The sequence below is a fragment of the Leptonychotes weddellii genome, chromosome 5 (assembly GCF_054177405.1).
Source record: "Leptonychotes weddellii isolate Sample4059 chromosome 5, ASM5417740v2, whole genome shotgun sequence".
Classification (NCBI taxonomy): domain Eukaryota; kingdom Metazoa; phylum Chordata; class Mammalia; order Carnivora; family Phocidae; genus Leptonychotes; species Leptonychotes weddellii.
Genome location: NC_138373.1, coordinates 147,620,118 through 147,639,391, shown reverse-complemented (window position 1 = coordinate 147,639,391; position 19,274 = coordinate 147,620,118). Strand labels below are relative to the sequence as shown.

Sequence of the window (19,274 nt, the reverse complement as noted above, 5' to 3'; positions counted from 1 at the left end):
ACTGAGCCACCCAGGCGCCCTCCAAGGGTGTTCTTAAGATGGCCGCATAGTTCCAGGGAACACGGTTTGGAGGACCTATATGGTCCTTCTGGGTTGGATATCCTCTATCTCGGAAACTGAGATGAGGGATCACATGGCAGTAAGAGAAAGTGTGGACGTGTTTCTTTTTCTGTCTGTCCCTGACTCCCTGGCTGTGAAGGGCTGGGACCACCAGCCTTCCAGTCTAAACAGAGTGGGAAATGGACATTGTGATGACTTGCCATTTAATTTACAGATGAGTGCTATGCCAGAGTTGAGGTAAGCGTTGTTAGGAAAGAGGGATGTGAACCCCAGACGCCCCCCCCGCCCCCGTGGCAATGTGGAGGTTGAGTGGGACTTTCCTGCCAGTTCTTGGGACGAAGGGAAACCAAAGGACCAAATAAAAAGGAGCTCAGAGATGGCCGAAAGAGTCTTCACAAGCCACCGCCTTTTAGTTTTTTTGCTTAAAACGCTTTAGTGATTTCTGATCACTAATGGGATGAACTCTGTACCAAGGCCACCAGTGACCTGGCCTGATCCTCCGTGCTCTGGGCTCCACATCTGCCGCTGGTCCCCCCAGACCTCTGTTCCCGTGAGCACACCAACTCCCTTCCTGCTGTCCCGTCAGGGAGCCCGTATTTGTCTTCTAGGGTCTGACTTTTCACCACGTTGTGGGTTGAATTGTGTCTCCCCTTCCTTCCCCGACCAGAGATGTTGCTGTCCTAATCCCTGGTGCCTGTGAATGCGACCTTATTCGGAAATAGGGTCTTTGCAGATGATCAAGATGAGGAAAGTAGGGTGGGCCCTAACCCAGTATGACTGGTGACCTTCTACAAAAAGGACATTTGGACCCAGAGACTCCCACTGAGGGAAGACAATATGAAAACACAGGGAGAACACCATCTACAAGCTAAGGGTTGCCTGAGGCCACTGGAAGCTAAGAGACCGGCATGGAACAGGTTCCCCCTGAAGGCCCTCACAAGGAACCAACCGTGCTGATACCTTGACCTTGAACTCTGGAATTGGGAGAATGAGTTTCTGTTGTTTAAGCCACTTCATTTATGGTACTTGTTTGTTATAGCCCTTGGAAACTAATACATAGCATGTCCATGAATACTGTGGCCTTTCTGCTTTTTCCACCAAACCATTTACTACTTCTGTGTCCCCTCGCACTTTGTCATTTGCTTATTATATTTGTCATATTACATTGTATTTACTTCTGTTTGTCTCTCTAAATAGACTGTGATGGTAGGGATTAGCCTTGTGTGTTCCTATGGCATACTGATGTACGCGTCCCATAGGAAGGACGGATGCATGCATGCATGAGTCAGAAAATCCAAAGAGAAAAACCGCCTTCTTCATATCAAAGCTCAAAGTTGAAAATGCAAATTAACATTTGAAAGATATGCGTGTCCTCTCTACTTGAGTCTCTTTGGCACCAGTCTTTAGGCGTGCATTTCCCAGTGTAAATAACTTTTGGACGTGTTAAAAAGTTCCCCAGTGTTTAAGTTCATTAAATTAATGTTGTCACTTTGAGCTGTGGAGTGTGGTACGGGCTGTAAGCTGCTCATCGTGTTTCTGTGATTCCACAGCAGTGGCATCCTCAGGAATGCGTTAAAAATAGAAGAGTCGCTTTATACCAAAGAGTCCTAGACGAGGAATTCGATGACGCAGGCCTGCCACTTAATGCTGTGTGGATTTCATTTTGTCAGACCTTCAACCGAAACTCGAGGAGCTGGTGGGGAAGCCAGGCCATGCAGGCAGGTCCAGGCTACATGCTGAGTGGAGGCACGGCCCACTGGGGGTGGGAGGCCATGGCAGTGGGTCCCTCCTGGTATCGGGGACACCTTCCAGCAGACGGTGTGCCTGGAATAAGTCGCCTGGAAATGTTTTTATTTGTGGGGTAGAATGTCTCTAGGCTGGAGGAGTAGCCTCCATGTGTGTAAGAGGAGAGCTGGGGCAAAAAAAAAGAGAAGAGCTGGATGAATTCTGGAAGCAGAAGGGAGTTGGGCTGATAAGGGAGGGAGGGCCCATCCCATGTGCTGTGTGGCCGAGTTGATGGAGAGCCATTTGTAGGGCTTCGAGTGGGCATTTCCAAAACAGACTGGGAGCTCTGAGTCTGCTTATTGGGACGGTTGATGTTTGCGGTCAGGCCTTGTGAGCACCAGGCCCATTTACCCAGCCTCTGAATGTCCCTTACCTGTCCCCAGTCCTTGATCCTGCTGCTCATCCCTGCTGACATTCTGTGCTGGCCCCACTCCTACCCATACTTCAAAGCTCAGCTCAAATCCCACCTCTTCTAGGAAGTCTTCCCTGAACTTCCCCGGGCCCCAGGAATTCCTTCTTTACCTCCTTTCCTGAGATGCTTTCTTTGCCTTTGCTTTTTAGGTTAGTCAGTTAGAGAATGGACCTGGGTTGAGGTCCTAGCTTTATGAGTCAGTTGGATTTGTGATCTTAGGCACACCCTGGGATTTTCTGGGTCTTACCTTCTTTCTCTTTATCATATGGATATGATCATAATTTCCAGATGAAGGAAACAGACAGACCTCGTCATCTTCCTCAAATGATGAACTGGGACTTGATCCCATTACAACTAGACAGCATTCATGATGAGGTCTGGGTCAACAGGACTCTGAGTTGCATTTCTCTTCGTGTTCTCCTGTCCAGCCCCATTCACATTACTACAGTGTGGTGGAAGAACATGCATTACACACTCATATTTGAACACTGCCTCTTCCTTTCTACTGGGTTTAGCAAAATACTTTTGGGCCCTTGGTTTCCTCATTGTGGTATATATGGGGTAATATCTACTATCTTCTTTAATGTGGAGATCGAATCAGATGGAGAGTGGATCAGCCCTACCTCAGTGCCCAGCACAGTATGGGTACTAATCAAATGACTTAATCAGACCAGCCCATGCTTCACTATTTGTGGTCATTCCTTCGAGCCATCTGAAAGCTCTTAATTCGTAGCAACCACTACGCCATGGTTGTCCTAAGAAATGGAAAATGTCTTTCTCTTCGGGGGGCCGATTTTGGAGGCACTCTTGTTTGTGAAGCCCTCTTCCTTCCCGCCTTAATCGTCTTCCACCTTTTCGGCTGCCCTGAATCACCTTGACCTTCAGGAAGCCTTGGTTTTGCTGCCAGCACATGTTCCCCATGCTTGCCACGGCAAGCTGGCTCTCCCCACATCGCCTTTCCAAATCCACTCGCATCTCTCAGAACCTCTCTCTTCTCCTCACTTATATTGCCTTAATTTCTTGTTCCTCTGCCATTAAGTAGGTGTTGATTTTTATTAAGATGAACATCAGGATGTATTGAGTGGAGAGGTGAATAGTGACAGGCAGGGAGGTGGGGAGTCCCCCCCCCCCCCAATCCTGCTTGCTGCTTGGAGATAGGCAGGCCGGGTCCCAATGTGGCATCCAGTCCTGTGGCAATAAGAAAATGGCCTACCCCGGGCCTGGGCAGGTGAAAAACGCTTTACAGATGGACCAGATGAAGGGGAACCCCATGCATCTTGTATTCGAATATTCCCATTCCTGACACTGTGCCCCACACAGGGTGGATGTCAATACTTACTTTTGGAAGTAAGAAAGGAGGGAGGGAAGGAGGGAGTATCTAGTAAGGCATTTGGCACCTCCTGCCTTCTCTGGGTCAAGGGGAAGGGATTTAGGATTTGTATGTCTAATGTTGCCATGAGTTTGTGAGCGTTTTTTCAAAGCTAATGTTTCTGCTCCAGAGAAGGACTGATACTAACAAGGTTAAGGCAGGAAGTGAGTGATCCTCTACATCTCCTGAAATCTTACAGTTGTGTGTGCTGGTTTAGGATGGGGAGGGGGAGTCGTGGGGCCATATGCCAATTCTTGGCAGAGCTTGGCTTAGAGATACTTCCAGTCCATTCACTGATCTTGTCTGTATTTTTTGATTTTTCCCATTTTTGTTTCAGTCTCTCTGCCTATCCTATGCTCTGGCAATGTATATTTACCTGTGTGATAATTAGAAATATATAGTTGGTCTTTGCCCTGGTTCCTGACAGAGTTTGTAAAACCTTTGGAATTTCCTAAGGGGTGAGAGGAGCTTCGTCATTATAATTAGCCCCTTTTAAGCCTACCTGAATTTATGCTAATGAGGTGATACTTGGTGGACCCCCAGATAGCTTTGGGATGGGGAGCTGGTTGCCAGAACAATGCAGTAGAGTAGGAAGAGGGGCTGGACATTGGTTAAATCATTGGCCATTGATTGGCCAGCTCAGTCATGCCCTCTTAAACCACTGAGGGGTTTGAAGAGCTTCCTGGTTGGCACGTGCCTCTAGGTTCTGGGAGGGTGGCGCCCCTTGAAAGCATGGAAACTTCCCATTCTTCCCCCCACCCCCACCATACCTTGCTTTCTGCATCTCTTCCATTTGGCTGTTTCTGAATTACAGCTTTTATACTAAACCAGCAATAGGGAGTAAAGTGCTTTTCTGAGTTCTGTGAGTCTAGCAAACTATCGAACCCGAGGAGGGAGTCTTGGAAACATGCCAACCTTCTAGCCAGTGGGTCAGAAGTAATACCACCCTGTGACTGGTGTCTGAAGTGGGGCCCATCTTGTGGGAATGAGCTTTTTTCACATGTGGGGTCGCTAATTCCAGGTGGTGTCAGAACTGAGGTGAGGGGAAAAACTCTACACATTTAGTGTCAGAAGTGCCGAGGAAAAGCTGTGCAACCTGTCTGTTGGCTTCTGTTGGTACCATTTTGTAATTTAGAATGTTCCTCTCTGTGCTCTCTTGGGTATGTGGACTTCCCAGTGGGCCAGTTTGCTCAGCTGGTAAAGAGAGTATTGTGGGGATTACATGAGCAGGGGTGTCAGCGGCCTGAGGATTCTTGGTGGTGGTGGTGGGCCAAGGGAGGTGGTGGAGACCGTCTTGTGCGTTGTATGATGGTTCGCCATTTTCCTGCCCCTTCCTCTTAGATGCCAGTAGCATCCTGCCCCTGTTCCCCACACACACAGTTGTGACCTCAAAAATGTCTCCATTCATTGCCACCTGGCCCCTGGGCGGCAAGATCACCCTAAGCTGAGAACTAGTGGCACAGAGTAAGAAGACATCATGAGGTATTATTAAAAACCTCATCATTCTTGGTGATCATGCAGTTGTAGGATTTATCCAGCAAGCATTTATGTAGCATTTACTGTGTACATTGCATTACACTGAGTTCTGAGAGACCAATGAGGAAGGCAAACCTGTTCTTGCCTTCTAGGAGATTATGATGGCCTTCGAGAATCCCCCACCTGAGCATGGGCTTCCAGGATGGCTGTGAACATTTCATTCCGACCTCCATATAGCAGAGGGACAAAGTCAAGGTGGACTGAGAGCAGTTCTGCCCACTGTCAGGCCTTCCTCCTGGGTTGACAGTCCTCCCTGTTGGATTCCCAGCGAACATGGCAGTGGGGAGAGGGGGTGATGCCGTTGGTTGGTCCCCTGGTTCCTGTGAACCCTGGTCTGGGAGAGACTGTCCCTTCGAGCAGGTGGCCCTTGGAGATGACAGACACGGTTGTGTTGTTGCTTCTCTTCTGTGTGTTCAAAAGCCCGCCAGAATCTGCTGGGCAGATGACCCCCACCGCTCCCCTGCGCTTGCCCCACAGGGGCAACAGGGGCCCCCAAACACGTGGCCACATTGCATGGTGCCACGGCTCAGTGCTCTCTCTCATACCTCACTGTTGACCTGCCAGGGTCTTCCTGAGCTGCTCCTCCCTGCTCCCCTTCTGACCACCTCCTCGCCCCTTCAGCTCATTCTACTCCCTGCCCCGCACCCCCCCACCCCCATACACACACAGCTGCTCTCCTTGCTGAGACCACCACTCTGGCCCCTCTGGGAATACTCTCACTCCCCATCTGTCATAGCTCACTCCTTCACTCCCAGCAGGTCTTTGTTCACACTTCATCTTATAAGAGAAGCTTTCCCTCAGGGCCCTTTATGAAGCAGCCCTCCTCCCCCCTCCCTGCACATCTCATTTTATTTTCTTCACAACTCTGATCACCGCCCAACACATCTAGTGTATTTTGTGGTTGAGGCTGTTGGTTATCTGTGTTCTCCCACTAGAGTGTTAACTCCTGAGGGCAGGCTATTTGTAGATCTTATTCAGTGTCCAGAAGAGTGTCTTGGGCACTCAATAATAAATGGATGAATGGATGGATGGATTCCCTGTTGAGGAAGGAGACTTTTAAAGATGACTCATGTTAGTTCAAATTTGCCAGGAATGTGCAGAATCTTTGTACCTCCGGGACCATGACCTGGGTACTGGTAGTCAGTATCATCTTAAAGCTCTGCGTGGTGTTTGATCTACCTTATGTCAGCCCTTCCCTTCTGCATCTTGGGAGGATTCTCTGTTGGTTATGAGCGTACGTGGACATACAGATGGGGTGTGCAGGGTGTGACCCTTGGAGAACTCCGGCTGACAGCTCTGGATTCACACGTCTGATCCACAGCGTTGTCAGCCTCTGTGTCCTGGGACTCCCTGCTCCCTCTGTGGCACTCACCCGCCCCCACACTCCCCCTTGGCATCCTGCCCTTAAATGCATGCAGAATTTTAATGTGCATCATCACTGTCGCTCCTGTATCTGTGGTCTTCCATGCAACGTCATGCGCCAGTCCACCTGCCACTCTGGCACGCTCTGTGGCCCACTTGCTCCCTGCTCCCAGCCTATGTTTCCTTGCATACTTCCACCCTGCTGCCTGTCTCCCCCGCCCCCCCTCCCCCTGCCCCCACACACTGTTCTGGTGGTAATTCCTGGTCCACGCTCCCCTCTCCAGCTGACGTGTCCACATCCTTCCGTTCTTGAATCAGGGAACTGGTTTGGCCCCCGCTGGCCCCACCTTTTTCCTTCTGGGACTTCCAGACCCCCTCATTCTCTTCTTGTGTTGGCTGCCACCAAGGGCTGAGCTCCGTGATGAGTCCCATTTGCGCTGGTGGCTGGGGCCAGGCCCTGCTCCAGCTGAAGGTTGGCACTGGGAGCTGTGTGCGTGAAGACACTCATGGGGAGTGGGCGAGAAAGGGGGCCCACAATGGCTGTACGGATGGTGGGGTCCCAGAAGACGGGACTTTTTTTTCTGTCCAGCACAGAGATCATCTTCCAGTGGTTTTCAGTGGTGGTGTTCTCCGAGTTCTATACCTCCTTCTCCTTTTACCATGATTGCTTGTTTCAGCTCGTATGTGCTTTACCCAAATCTACCTGGTATCACAGCTGTTGCTGTGTCTAGGATCCTGAGAATCAGCAACTGCCTTTTTCATCCTTGTTTCCACTTCCGTACCTTACAGAGCGTCACACATAGTAGGATTTGCAAGACTGTCTGCAGAAAAGAACTGGCTGGTAGTAGAAGAAAGATAGCACGGGGGTGGTAGTCTCCAGAACTTCTCGACATGTTACCCATGTCCTGAAGTTCTTACACGTGAGGCATCCAGAGATGGCATGTCTCCCTTTGTCCCTGGACCTTGGAGGTTGTGTGTCTTTCACCATGAGCTCTGGGCTTGCTCTCCCATCAGCCTGGAGATTAACACACTTGCCTTTTACTAGAGCTTTATCAAGTTCTTTTCAATGTGAGACTTTTCTTTCTTGTCTTTGCCTCTAATGGCGGTCTTGTTAGAAAAAGCCTTCTTTAGCACGTATCTGACCTCTCCTACCTTGCCTTCTGCCTCCTGTTGTTCCCCTAGTCCTTCCTAGAGATTCCAGAGGACTCTTCCTCAAAGGCTGTACCACCCCCTCTAGAAAGCCTTCTGTGGCTCCTTATTGGCAGAACGAGAGAGTCAGGCCAGAGGTCATGAGCTTCTCATCTCTGCCTTCCAGGATCTTGCTCTGATTTCCCTTTCCTGCTCCCCTGAAGCAGTCTGCCCACAGCCACCAACCTCAGCTCCCACTCATGACCCCAAACCTCAGCACACCCCTGTAGCAGCCAGCGGACTTGGTTCTTAGATGTGTGCATCCCTCGTCTGTCTGCATGCTGGTCCTCACGCAAAGCCCGCCTCCTCCCTCTCCTGCCTCCCCCTGTCCTTTCTGTAGGTCCCACCCGCAACTGTTTCCTCTCCAAGTACTGTTCCCTGCTCTGTCTCGTCAGAAGTCTTTTCCCCTCATTATTGCCGTCCTCCCTCCCTCCACGGTAGCGGGCCTTCTGCTCAGACTCTTCTCGTGGGCTTTTGTCTGTCCAGTCAGCTCCAAGGGCAGGAATGAATGGTGAGTCCCATGATGTCTGGCTTCGTGTCACGCACATCATAGGTCTCAATACATTTTCATGTTGTCGAAGCACTTTTAAAGTTGTCTCGGTCACATTTGGTGTCTTCGTTATTTTCATCATCCACGGTTGTGATTAACATCTTTAGAGTGACTTAGAATTGACAACGTAATTTCTTATCCGGGTGCTCTGTTGTACCTCTGCGGCTGTGTATAAAACCTTATGTGGACAAAGACAAACCTAAAGAAATGCAACGGTGTGTCAGGGCTGCACACAAGACTTTTGTGTTCCCACTTCGCGTCAGGGAGGATAGCTCTCAGACCAGATCAGTTCGGGGTGTGAGGTCCAGAGCTTCTGTGAGAAGAGAAGTTTGTTCTCAGGTGTCACTTACACTTGACACCATTCCCCCGCACCGACCAGTAAGCTTCAAAGGAGCACCACGCATGTTTGTTCTGTGCCTGCTCTAGTTCTCCATCTGTCCGATGTCTATACCGTTCTTCATTCGGGAGCCTCGAGTGGACTTCAGAGACATTGCCTGAAGACCCTCCGTGCAAACATTCATGACCGCATTTCCTCTTCATGCTCACGGCTCGGTGTCCTTTCTTGTTCTTTGCCCCAGTTCGTCCAGACTTTTAAGTTAAGTAGGGAATTTCAGAGTCCTAGGACTTAGTCTTCATAATAAACCCAAGAGAACAGGTATTTTTGTCCACATTCTACGAACGAGACCATTGCAGTGCAGAAGGAATAAATGTTTTGCTGCAGTTAAGGAACTTGCCCAAGGTCACACAGCTGCAGTTAAGGAACTTGCCCAAGGTCACACAGCTGGAGAGCCAAGATTTTGATCCAAACCTCGTGACTTCAAGTTCAGTTTTTCTCCTACACAACACCTGCTTCTGAAGTCCTTTTATGTAGATAATCGTACTTAATCATATGAGGGTTGTAAATGGTAAAGCCCAGTTACACTGCTGCTGGATCCTACTCCCTCCTGCCTCCGTTTTTTGTTTTATTAAGATCTGCTTTCTGCTTTGCATACGGTCCCCCAGGAATCCCGTGGGCACTAAGGACCCAGGAATTGCCCTACTTGGGTAGGCGGTAGTGCTCTGCATGGGGATGGCGTTCCCAGAGGACCAGGCTGTTCTTCCATCAGCCTTCTGCTTTCAGTGGCCGCTGGCTTTTATTAGCAAGCATCTTTTTCTGTGCAGCCAGATCATTCCAGCCAACCATTTCAGTCTCTTATTTCAACCTCTCCCATGGCTTAGGATAGTCTAAATTTCTCACAAGCAACAAGATGTTTGGTGTGACCTCCGTTGACCTAGCAGCCTTCTCTCTAGCCAGTTCCTTCTCTGACCATCTATGCATTTCAATCTTGTTTAACCACAAACCACCTTCTCCATCCTCTGGGCTTTGGCCCTCCAGGTGTGCACTGGTATACCGACTCTTGGAAAAGAATGAAAAAAGCCCTGATGTGCAGTATGTGCCCATTTCTGGGGCACAAATTCTCCCAGGAGCCAGCCAGCATATCACAGGCAGCCTCTTCCTCTCTCTTCACCTTGCTGGTTCTTGGGTGGTGTTGGGATATTGTTCAGATATTGCTTCTTCTAGGATGACTTTCTTGACCGGCACCCACCTGTCCCCTGCCTGGCAGAGGCTCTGTGTTTTCACATGCCTCCTTGCTAACATTGGTTATAAATAACGCTTATCAGAGGGTATGGAAATCTCCCTTCTGTTTTCTGCACTCGGTGGGTGGGTACCAGCTGTGTTTTGATTCATTTCTCCAAGCCAATACTAAGTACAAGGTCAAAGGCATAGAATAGGTTTGCTGAATGAAGGCATGTTTTGACCTTAAAAGGACCTTGGTAGTTAGCTCAAGAAGAAACAAAGGACCTTTGTTTCATGTTGATGGAAGTCCTAATCCTACATATTTCAGTTGCAAGACCTACAGATCTGCTCCAGTTTGAAAAGGGTAAAGGTGGTATTATCTAGGAGACATAGGTACATGCCCAGGGAAACCTAGGAGTGGGAAATACAGCTCAGTTTTTACCTAAAACTTTAGGAATCAAGGCTTTTACTTCCAAGATGTAGGAAGTTCTAGATCCATCTAGTTCTAGGTCTCCTCTTCATTTCTCCATCTTTTCCCTCTGACTTTCTTGCTTGCTTTCTCTCACGCTCCCACCCCATACACTCTCCTTTTCTGCTTCTCCTTATTCATCACCTGTGTTCTTCTCTTTCTCTCGTGCATTGTCTTCTCTCTTTTTTGTACAAAGTAGTATGGCCTTCCAATCCCAACTCCTTGTGACCTGTCAGCTTAGGCACCTGCCACCAAGGGTTACTTCTCTTTGTATGCCTTATTCAAAATTTCCATGAGAGGGATGCCTGGGTGGCTCAGTCAAACACTTCAGCTTGGGTCATGATCCCAGAGTCCTGGGATCGAGTCCTGCATCGGGCTCTCTGCTCAGCGGGGAGTCTGCTTCTCCCTCTCCCTCTGCTGCTGCTCCCTCAACTTGTGCTTTCTTTTCTCTCTGTCAAATAAATAAATCAATAAAATCTTTTAAAAAAATTTCCATGAGAATAACTGAGTGGCTCAGCATTGCTGGTTGAAGCCCCCAGTGGCCATCTTGGATCAGGAATCTCTGGCCCTTGTAATCCGTACGGGGGGGGACAGAGTCAGACTGGGACACACAGACAGTGACATACCTGTCTAGACATCTGGAAATAAGGTGGTTCCGTCTAAATGGTGCCATCCCAGGCTGAGTAGAAGCCAAAAATGATACTGAATTAGAGTTGGGGGTGGGAGAGCCACTTCACTCTCATTAAAATAATAGTGGATCAGGATGGAAGGAGTTCAGTCATGCGGCCACGTGGCCAGCCAGCTCTTTGTTGGCTCATGTTGTTTCCACCCAATGAGAGCCCAGGTCTATTAAAAATAATCATGGCTTCAGCTTCAGTGATTGCCTCTGGGAGTCCAGTCAACACATTAATTAATTATCCTCAGTGTGAACAGATTTCCTCTAAAAAGCATCCTGTCTGTTTATTTTCTTAGCCTCATTCTGTGCCTTCCAATTTGTCCAGCCCTATTCCCCTCATAAATTGGTCACTGTCTTAGATTTCACCCCAGCATCTGGTCTGCCTCTGTATAGTGTTGTCTTTTGGTGAGCCAGCTGTAGTTCTGATGGACCCCACTTAGCCAAGAGTCTTCTGAGCAGGAGAGTGGGTCTCTGCTTTGGTCGGCTTCTTGGAGCAATACCTCAAGGTATTGACAACCTTGGACATTTGGTCTCTGGGGACATCAGTGTGCTAATATGGGACCATGAGCAGATGATAAATAAATAGCACATTTTGGCTTGGTTGAAGGGCAAGTAATGAAACAGAAAGGGTTGTCAACACTGCAGGATTGTGAGCTTCTCTAAATGGCTTATCTCACAAAGTATTACAGGAACCTAGAGATTAGAAAGAGAAAAGCTTTAGAGCTGAGATGAGCAATGAAAGCAGAATGACTGTTAAAAGGATCTCCCTGAGGTGGGAATTAATGGTGAATGGAACGGGGATGCATGGCACCAGAGGGCGTGGGAATAGGGATGGGCAGCCTGGCTCTTTGGGACAGCCTGACTTTGGAGGAATGTATTTGAAATGAAATTTCAGGACATGGTCAGTCAAGTGGGTTCCATGTATGGTTTTCGTAATCTTCATCCTTCGTGCACTAAGTTTCCTTTTTCATTTGTTGCATCAGCGAGAGAGGTCAGTTCCGGGTGGTTTCTTAAGCAGAGTCATTCGAGCTCGGGATTGTTCACAAAAGAAGGGTCTGTTGGGTCCTCAGCCTTTGCACCTAACTGTGGCTAATAGTACTCGTGTCCCAGTACAGTACTTGAGGGTCCTGAAATGGGTTTATTGGTCCTCAGGGGCTCCTCTGTGGTGTTTTTGGATTTCTGCAGGGTTGTGCATGGACCCCAAGGAAGTATTGAGTAGGTTGGAAGAACTGGTTCCCTAGAAGGGCCAGGGCCTTAGCGATGCTGGCAGCAAGCAAGCCGCCCTCTGCGGGAGCAGCCGAGAGCAGGTTTACAGAATACTCTTCCAGAAGAGGCCCTTGGGAGAAAATATTGGTGATTGACTCATCGTCAGTTGGAGGCACTAATTGGGATATGTCCCCACAGATCTAGAACATCGCACCATTGGATGTCTCGGTGGAATAATGGGATAAATGTCATACTGTGAGGGGTGGGTGGGTGAGGAAAGGGAAGGAAGGAGGAAAGATGAAACGCACCAACAGGACTCGCAAACAGAAGCAACTTTGGGTCTCCCTTGGGGAGGCGGAGTGTGACGTACATAGCTGAGAGGAGTATCTTGGGTGTCAATTGGGAATCATTGGGGTATTCGTGATAGAAGAGCCAACTAATCAGTTGAGGCTTAAATAAGAGTGTATTTGTCTTACCATACGAGACCTTGGAGGTGGGAGGTGGTTGCTATCAGTTCTGAGGCTCAATAATGTTGCTCCTCTGGATGGGCATCTCTGCGGGTCTTCTGATCTTCTCACGCTTGCAAGATGGTTGCGGGAACTTCAGGCGTCGGCGAACACTAAAAATGATCCCCTCTCCGACGGCCAGTTTTTAAACATTTACCACACACCCCTGCCTCTATGTCTTATATTTGTAGCAAGTAACATGCCATAGAGACTCAATATGTACTTTTTGAATGAGTGCACGGGTGCCAGATAAAATACAAGACTCTTAAATTTGCACTTCAGATACACATCTAACAATTTTTAGTATAAGCACAGCTTACACACTGCATGGGCATACTCCTGCTAACACATGATTAGTTCATCCGAAGTTCACTTCTAACTGGGTGTGCTGTATTTTTCTGTCCTGAATCTGGCAACTCCTAGGACATAGGAGTGCCTTTATGGAGATACATTGGAAGGTTTGCCTTTGTTTCCCAAAGTGAGGGCTATCTGTTGTGATCCTGCTTAAGCGTATGGGTTGAAGGTGGAGAGTGGAGTGTAGATTGTGCACAGAGTTGGAACAATTTATCTAGAGGGAAACATGAAATTGGAATTAGTAGTTAGTGATGGAGAATTAACTCAAAATTCAATTGTGGATGGTTTGTAACTCCTTAGAGAGATTTCTTCGTGTTGGTTTCCGAGCAGGGGAAAGAGAATCCGCTGCCAGCTGGGATTCCCAGCATGTCCTTGTGGGTCTTTTCCTCCGTGACATCTGTCTGTGATCACATGAGCGATTTGAGCTACGTTGGAAAGAGTAGCAGCTTTAGGCTGCCTCATCGGATGTCCCCGGAGTTGCGGATGGGGGCCGGGGGGGGGGTCTGATTTGTGATCCTTGCCACGTGTCCTGTCACTGGATCGGGGAGCTCAGGAGAGAGAATTTCTGAACGGTTGGAAAATACGGTTTCCCCATTTCCGCCCCGGACCTGCTGCAGCAGATGCCCTGGAGGACGGGGGCCCAGCATTCTTAGCTCTTAACCAGCCCTCAAGGTGGCTTTGCCCGCTGAAGTTTGTGAGCCACCGTTCTCAACTCGGAGGAACTATCGAAGAGTGTTCGCTTTGCAGTTCGAGAAAAGGGCTGTCGTGAACACAGCTGGCCTGGGGAAACCACTTTGAGACCGGTTAATGCCCAGATGTTACCCCAGCGTTACCTACCTGCCCGTAGGAACATCAGCTTAAAGCAGCAGGATGGCAGGGGGCTATTGTACCTCTAGGGAGCAGTGGGAGGGTTCAGTGGGCTTCAGAGAAGATGGCCCATTGATGGTGAAATGTCCCACACGCGCTGATGCTAAGATGTGGGATAAGTCCGGGGATCATGACCTACCCAGTAAGTGGGCCAGTTAACCTCCTACAACTGCTTGCTTTTCTCCAGACCTCAGTGTCTAGTGGTGCCAAGTGAGGATTTCAGAGGAACAGCTTTATTTCTGATTCTCTGTTGCCCAAGCTTCTCACACACACGATGAAGGACGGAAGCCCGAGGATTCCGGCCAGCCAAGCGTGAGTTGGGGTCTCCTGTTTCCCACCCAGGCTCTTTCCTCTCTGTTTTGTTGCCTTACGCCCTTCTCTCTACACTTGCACACAAGCCCTTCCAACAACAAGCCTTCTGAGGATGAGAGGGGACTGTCTGTGACTTGGGTTCCAGAGGACAGCCTGGACGGAGCCAGGAGCCCTGGGGGGGTCCATCAGGCCCGAGTTCAGATTTCTAAGCTGGGGGTGGGGGGTGAGGAGGGCAGACAGAGTGACTCGGAAGGAGCAGTTCCCCTGCAGACTTGCTCAGTCTGAGTGCAGGGCTGCTGAGCCTAGAGTCAGAGGGGGTGGTGATGAAATGAGCTTCTGAGAGACTGACTCCCCCCTCCCCCCCACCTCTGTGCATCTTCAGAGGCCTGCACTCCATACACCTGAGGTAACCACCCCGTGTTCTCCCGTAATCTGCGGCGGCTCAGGTTGGAATTCAGGATGTTCTGGAGGCCAGAGTGCGCTCGGATGGGTCAGAGGTCTGTGTGTGGTTGTTTGGTCCTTGGAGAATTTCCCGGGGGGCAGTGCTACGCCTGAGTGAGCACAAGATGGGTAGCCATAGGAGATGATGTCACAATCCATTTTACCTGGATTTTGTAGGTTATTTTTCTAGTTTCTTTTGTCCCCCCCCCCCCCGGCTTTTTTTGGATTGATTTGGTAGATTTACATTATAGTTCTTAATTTAGCATTTACACGATCAAAGCAGTTGCTGCTTTTCTCCTCCAGTATATTGTGTGGTGTCCTCTGTCTCAGTTGGATCTTGATCATTTAATCTCATAAAGTAGGTATAATTCTTTTCCCCAGTTCACCGATGAGGCCACAGGCTTAGTGAGGGAAGGGGTATATGCCCAAGGGTGCACGGGCAGAGAAGCCAAGATTTGAACGGCTTTGTCTGACTCTGGGGCTGCCACTTTAATTGTTTCTAGGCAAGGGCGACTTCTTCATTTCTGGCCTGTCCAGCACCACAGTGGCTTGACAGTAGGAACTTTGAGCTGTCCCACCCAACTTAGTAGAAAGGCAGGAGCCAGCCCCCAGTTGCCTAGACCATCGTGTGAGGTGATCCAGTTCATCATCACCAACTGGTGGGGGTTCATTTTTAAATGCTGAATATCACAGAGGAAGAGTAAACAGGTCCATGAGTTTACTATTTATGACTTAAGGAATTTATACCTGGAGGGGGAAAAAAAAGGCCTAAAACAAAACATCACCTAGATAATTAAGGACCTATCGGATTAATACAGTGTCAACTTGGTTTGCTGTCTCCAGCCATACATGCTGGCTGGTGTGTTTAAAAATTATCCACCAACGGGGCGCCTGGGTGGCTCAGTCGGTTAAGCTTCCGACTCTTGGTTCCGGCTCAGGTCATGATCTCGGGGTCCTGGAATCAAGCCCTGAGTCCTTGGCTCCACGCTCAGCAGGGAGTCTGCTCAAAGGATTCTCTCCTTCTCCCTCTGCCCCTCCCTCACGCACATGCTCACTTGCTCGCTCTCGAATAAATAAATCTTTAAAAAAAATAATAAACGACCCAAAACCACAGTATGAATGAACCCCAAACTGTAACTGATGTGCTTCCAACAGCCAGGGATGGTGCCTTGCATTCATATCCTGGAGGCACGGCAGAGGTGGGGCGACTCTCAGTGAAGGACTGTTTGGGATACATTTTAATGTAGTTCCAGAAGCAGGCGGAAATAGCCCTCTCATTTTTCTTTATCTGATTCAGGGGAGGCAGGGGGAGCTGGAACCTTTTTAAAAACCAGCTTCATCCATTACTTTAATGATCGTCTGAGCAGCTAAACCTTCTGGGACTATTATATATAATCATTCTCCAAGCTGTATCCATTTTCCCTGGTCTGTAGATCTATCTATCCCTCTCGTCCTTTTTAAATAAAACTGATTAATTATAAGAAAACAGATGTGAAATGAAGCTTTGAGCTTCTTAGCAAATCTTAGCCCTCAAGTGATGTGACTTTGCTCTCCAGATGAAGAGGTTCATGAAGGGGAGATTTTGAGGACAAACAAAACAAATTAGCCACGGGATAGGCAGTTTTGGTGGCTGTGAATGAGTAGCAGTCATCGGCACTATAGATACTTAAGATACACCATCTGTGAGTACACCTGCCATGCAAGGCAAAATTCCTGGAGCTGGTAGAGTTGGTGCCGCAGGAACATAATTTAAACTTGACTTTGGTGGAGGCTGGTGGAGGAATGCAAGGGCCAAGGTTACTGGCTCTTTTCCCCCGTGTTGTTGCTTCTACTTTGTTTTTTTAAAAAAGACTGAGTATGTTAGTAGCTTTTCTTGCTGGCCTCAGTAGGATGTGATACCCACAGTGTGTGTACACACACACACACACACACACACACACCCTCACCCTACCTCTCCATCTTTCTCTCTCAACTGCTGTGGCTCTAACCACCCTTGGTTTCCTCCAGTTCTCTACTTATCCCTTTCTGTGTCTTGACCACACTTGGGGCCAAGCTGAGATTTCCTGGTAATTTGCCGTTGACCATGGAGTGGAGTGTGTGGCTCATCTAGCTGCCCAGTGGCTAGACTGTCATTCTAACATGCTCATAGCCACGGGTCCCTAGTCTGCGTGAACAGTCCCCTTCTTGTGCTGTTCTCCTCTTGAGGGCCTCTGGTCCCATGACCCATCTGATGGTGCCTGCTGCAAGACTGCTTGGATGTTCAGGAAAGGGCCATTTCTCCAATTGAGGCGGCATCCTTACTGGACCAGCGCCACTCGCGTCCACTGGTTGGCCTGGCATCCAGGTTTCTCAGCTTTCCAACCAAGTTAGCATTTGCCATCTTTTTTTTTTTTTCTAAGATTTTATTTTTATTTATTAGAGAGTAGGGGGAGGAGCAGAGGGAGAGGGGCAAGCAGACTCCCCACTGAGCACAGAGCCCAATGCAGGGCTTAATCCCATCACGACCTGAGCCAAAAATCAAGAGTTAGATGCTTAACTGACTGAGCCCCCCAGGCGCCCCAGCATCTGCCATCTTGTTCTTCACCCCACAAGGTTATTGTATAGGGTAATGAGAGTGGTTAAAGCTCTCTGGAGTCAAACTACTCCTTGCACATTAGGTACAGCTCCTGGGCCTATAATTTTTGCTACTGTTCCTCCTAGCTTGCTCAATACCTGGACAGTTCATATCCATGGTCCTCCATTAGACCCAGAACTAGCCATTTTGTAGGGCCAAGGTCAAGGCTTACAGTTTTAGTCTCCCATTTGATGCTTTGATTTACTGTCTCTTTTCTTCTGAGAATCCTTTATTCTTTAAAATCCTAGCCTTACACTTGTTCCTGGGTAATCCCCAAAGGCTTAACACATATTAATACAATTTGTATTGCATTATTCTGTATTCTTGTATGTTTTTTACCTTCTTGAATTCTTATAAACACCTTGCTGTCACGAGCTGTTGTCTCCTGCTTCTTTGGAAACTGCCCATGGTAGTTCTTTGCTTATAGAGCTACTCCAATAGACATTGGTTGAATGACAGTGACATTTTCCAGATAGGAAACAGGGACGGTAGAGTCAGATGTTGATGGTGAAGTTTTCCTTCTTTTTTTTCCGCCTAGCAGGTGTTTGGCAAGAGAAGAAAGTATATCAAAGTAGTGTTGGGATTAATTCTAAGGGCAAAGTTTAATTGGTCTTGGGGTTTTCCATCATTCTGTACCTGGACCAAGGCCATTATTTTCAAAGGCAGCTTATCCTTGCATTGTTTCCGTGGGCTCTGCTGCCCTGATCTGTGGGCTGGGTAGGAGGAAGATACACTTTAGAGAAGAAAGGTACGGTTTGGGGTCTGATGTAATCCTCCACTGCCAAGCAGCTGTCCCAGTGTGTTCTAGAACAAAATCATGGAACTTAATTAAAACCGGGAAGGGTCTTTTGAGGTTACGTTGATCACTCCGTCCATTCACGTGTACGTTCATGCATTTAGCGAATATTGACCAGGAAACCACTATGTGCAAGGTTTTCCACAAGGCACCATCAAAAGATTCTTAGGAAGCATGAAATCCAATATGGAGAACAGGCATCAATCACATGGGGGCAACTGAGAGTTGTGATCCCACAGCTGAATGGCTTGTAATGAAGGTTTTTTAAAAATTGGTGCATTGCGATGGAGAATGGGTAGCTCCGCTCAACTATGGTGTCTAGACAACCCTGAATAGAGGAGAATGAGTCATGATGATAGGCAGTTACTGGCTCAACAGCCAACAACACAACCGTTTTAATCCTTGAGCAGTCTTGGCCTGCTTAATGCAAATGACTACTTGGGATAAAGTTAGATCTTAGATACAAGTCCCGTGCTCACTCTGTTTGGACCTGTGGCCCTCTGGTGAGCGGCTTCACCTTCCTGGGTGTGTCTTGTTCCTCAGTGGTATAAAGATGGTAATGACTGTTATGGGTTGAATTTTGTTACTTTCAAAATGCTTTGGCTTAAGACCTCGTACGCAGTACCTCAGACTGTGACTGTATTTTGAGATAAGGTCTTTAAAGAGGCAACTGAGGTAAAATGAGATCACGTGGGTGGCCCTAATCCAGCGTTCCCAGTGTCCTTACAAGCAGAGGAGATTAGGATGCAGACACACAGGGGGAAGAGGGCCCTCTGCAAGGCCAGGAGAGGGACCTGAAAAGAAACCAACCCTGTTGACACCTTGATCTGGGACCCCAGCTTCCAGAACTGTGAGGACATACATTTCTGTGTTGAAGCCCTCTGGTCTGGAATGCTTTCTTACAGCAGCACTGGTAACCAAATGCAGTGACAGTCCCCTGAGGACAGGCACTGTGAGTCAAGAAGGCATGTAATGTCCAGCTTATAGGACGTGGCCCATGGTGGGAATCCCGACCAGACCGAGTAGAAGTGGTTCCGGTTGGAGTCCCCAGCCAGGTCTCCCCGTACATCTCCTTCTCCACCACCACCCCCACCCCCACCCCCACCACCACGACCTTCTTGGTAGGTAGGCCCGGTGCCTCGTGCCCAGTCCTGCTGATTACATTCTTGTTCAAATAGCAGCTCCGCTGGGTGTCAACAACTTCTCTTCTGTG

General features: G+C 48.6%; 1 protein-coding gene and 1 long non-coding RNA gene across 5 annotated transcripts in view; both read left to right on the top strand.

Moving 5' to 3' along the window:
• LARGE1 (LARGE xylosyl- and glucuronyltransferase 1) overlaps positions 1 to 19,274 on the top strand; it is a 451,673-nt gene that overhangs the window by 128,188 nt on the left and 304,211 nt on the right. The window lies entirely within an intron of this gene.
• Positions 6,766 to 9,652, top strand: LOC145721902 (uncharacterized). Its single transcript, XR_014145917.1, has 2 exons — positions 6,766 to 9,001; positions 9,035 to 9,652. It is a non-coding gene; the product is annotated as an uncharacterized LOC145721902 (long non-coding RNA).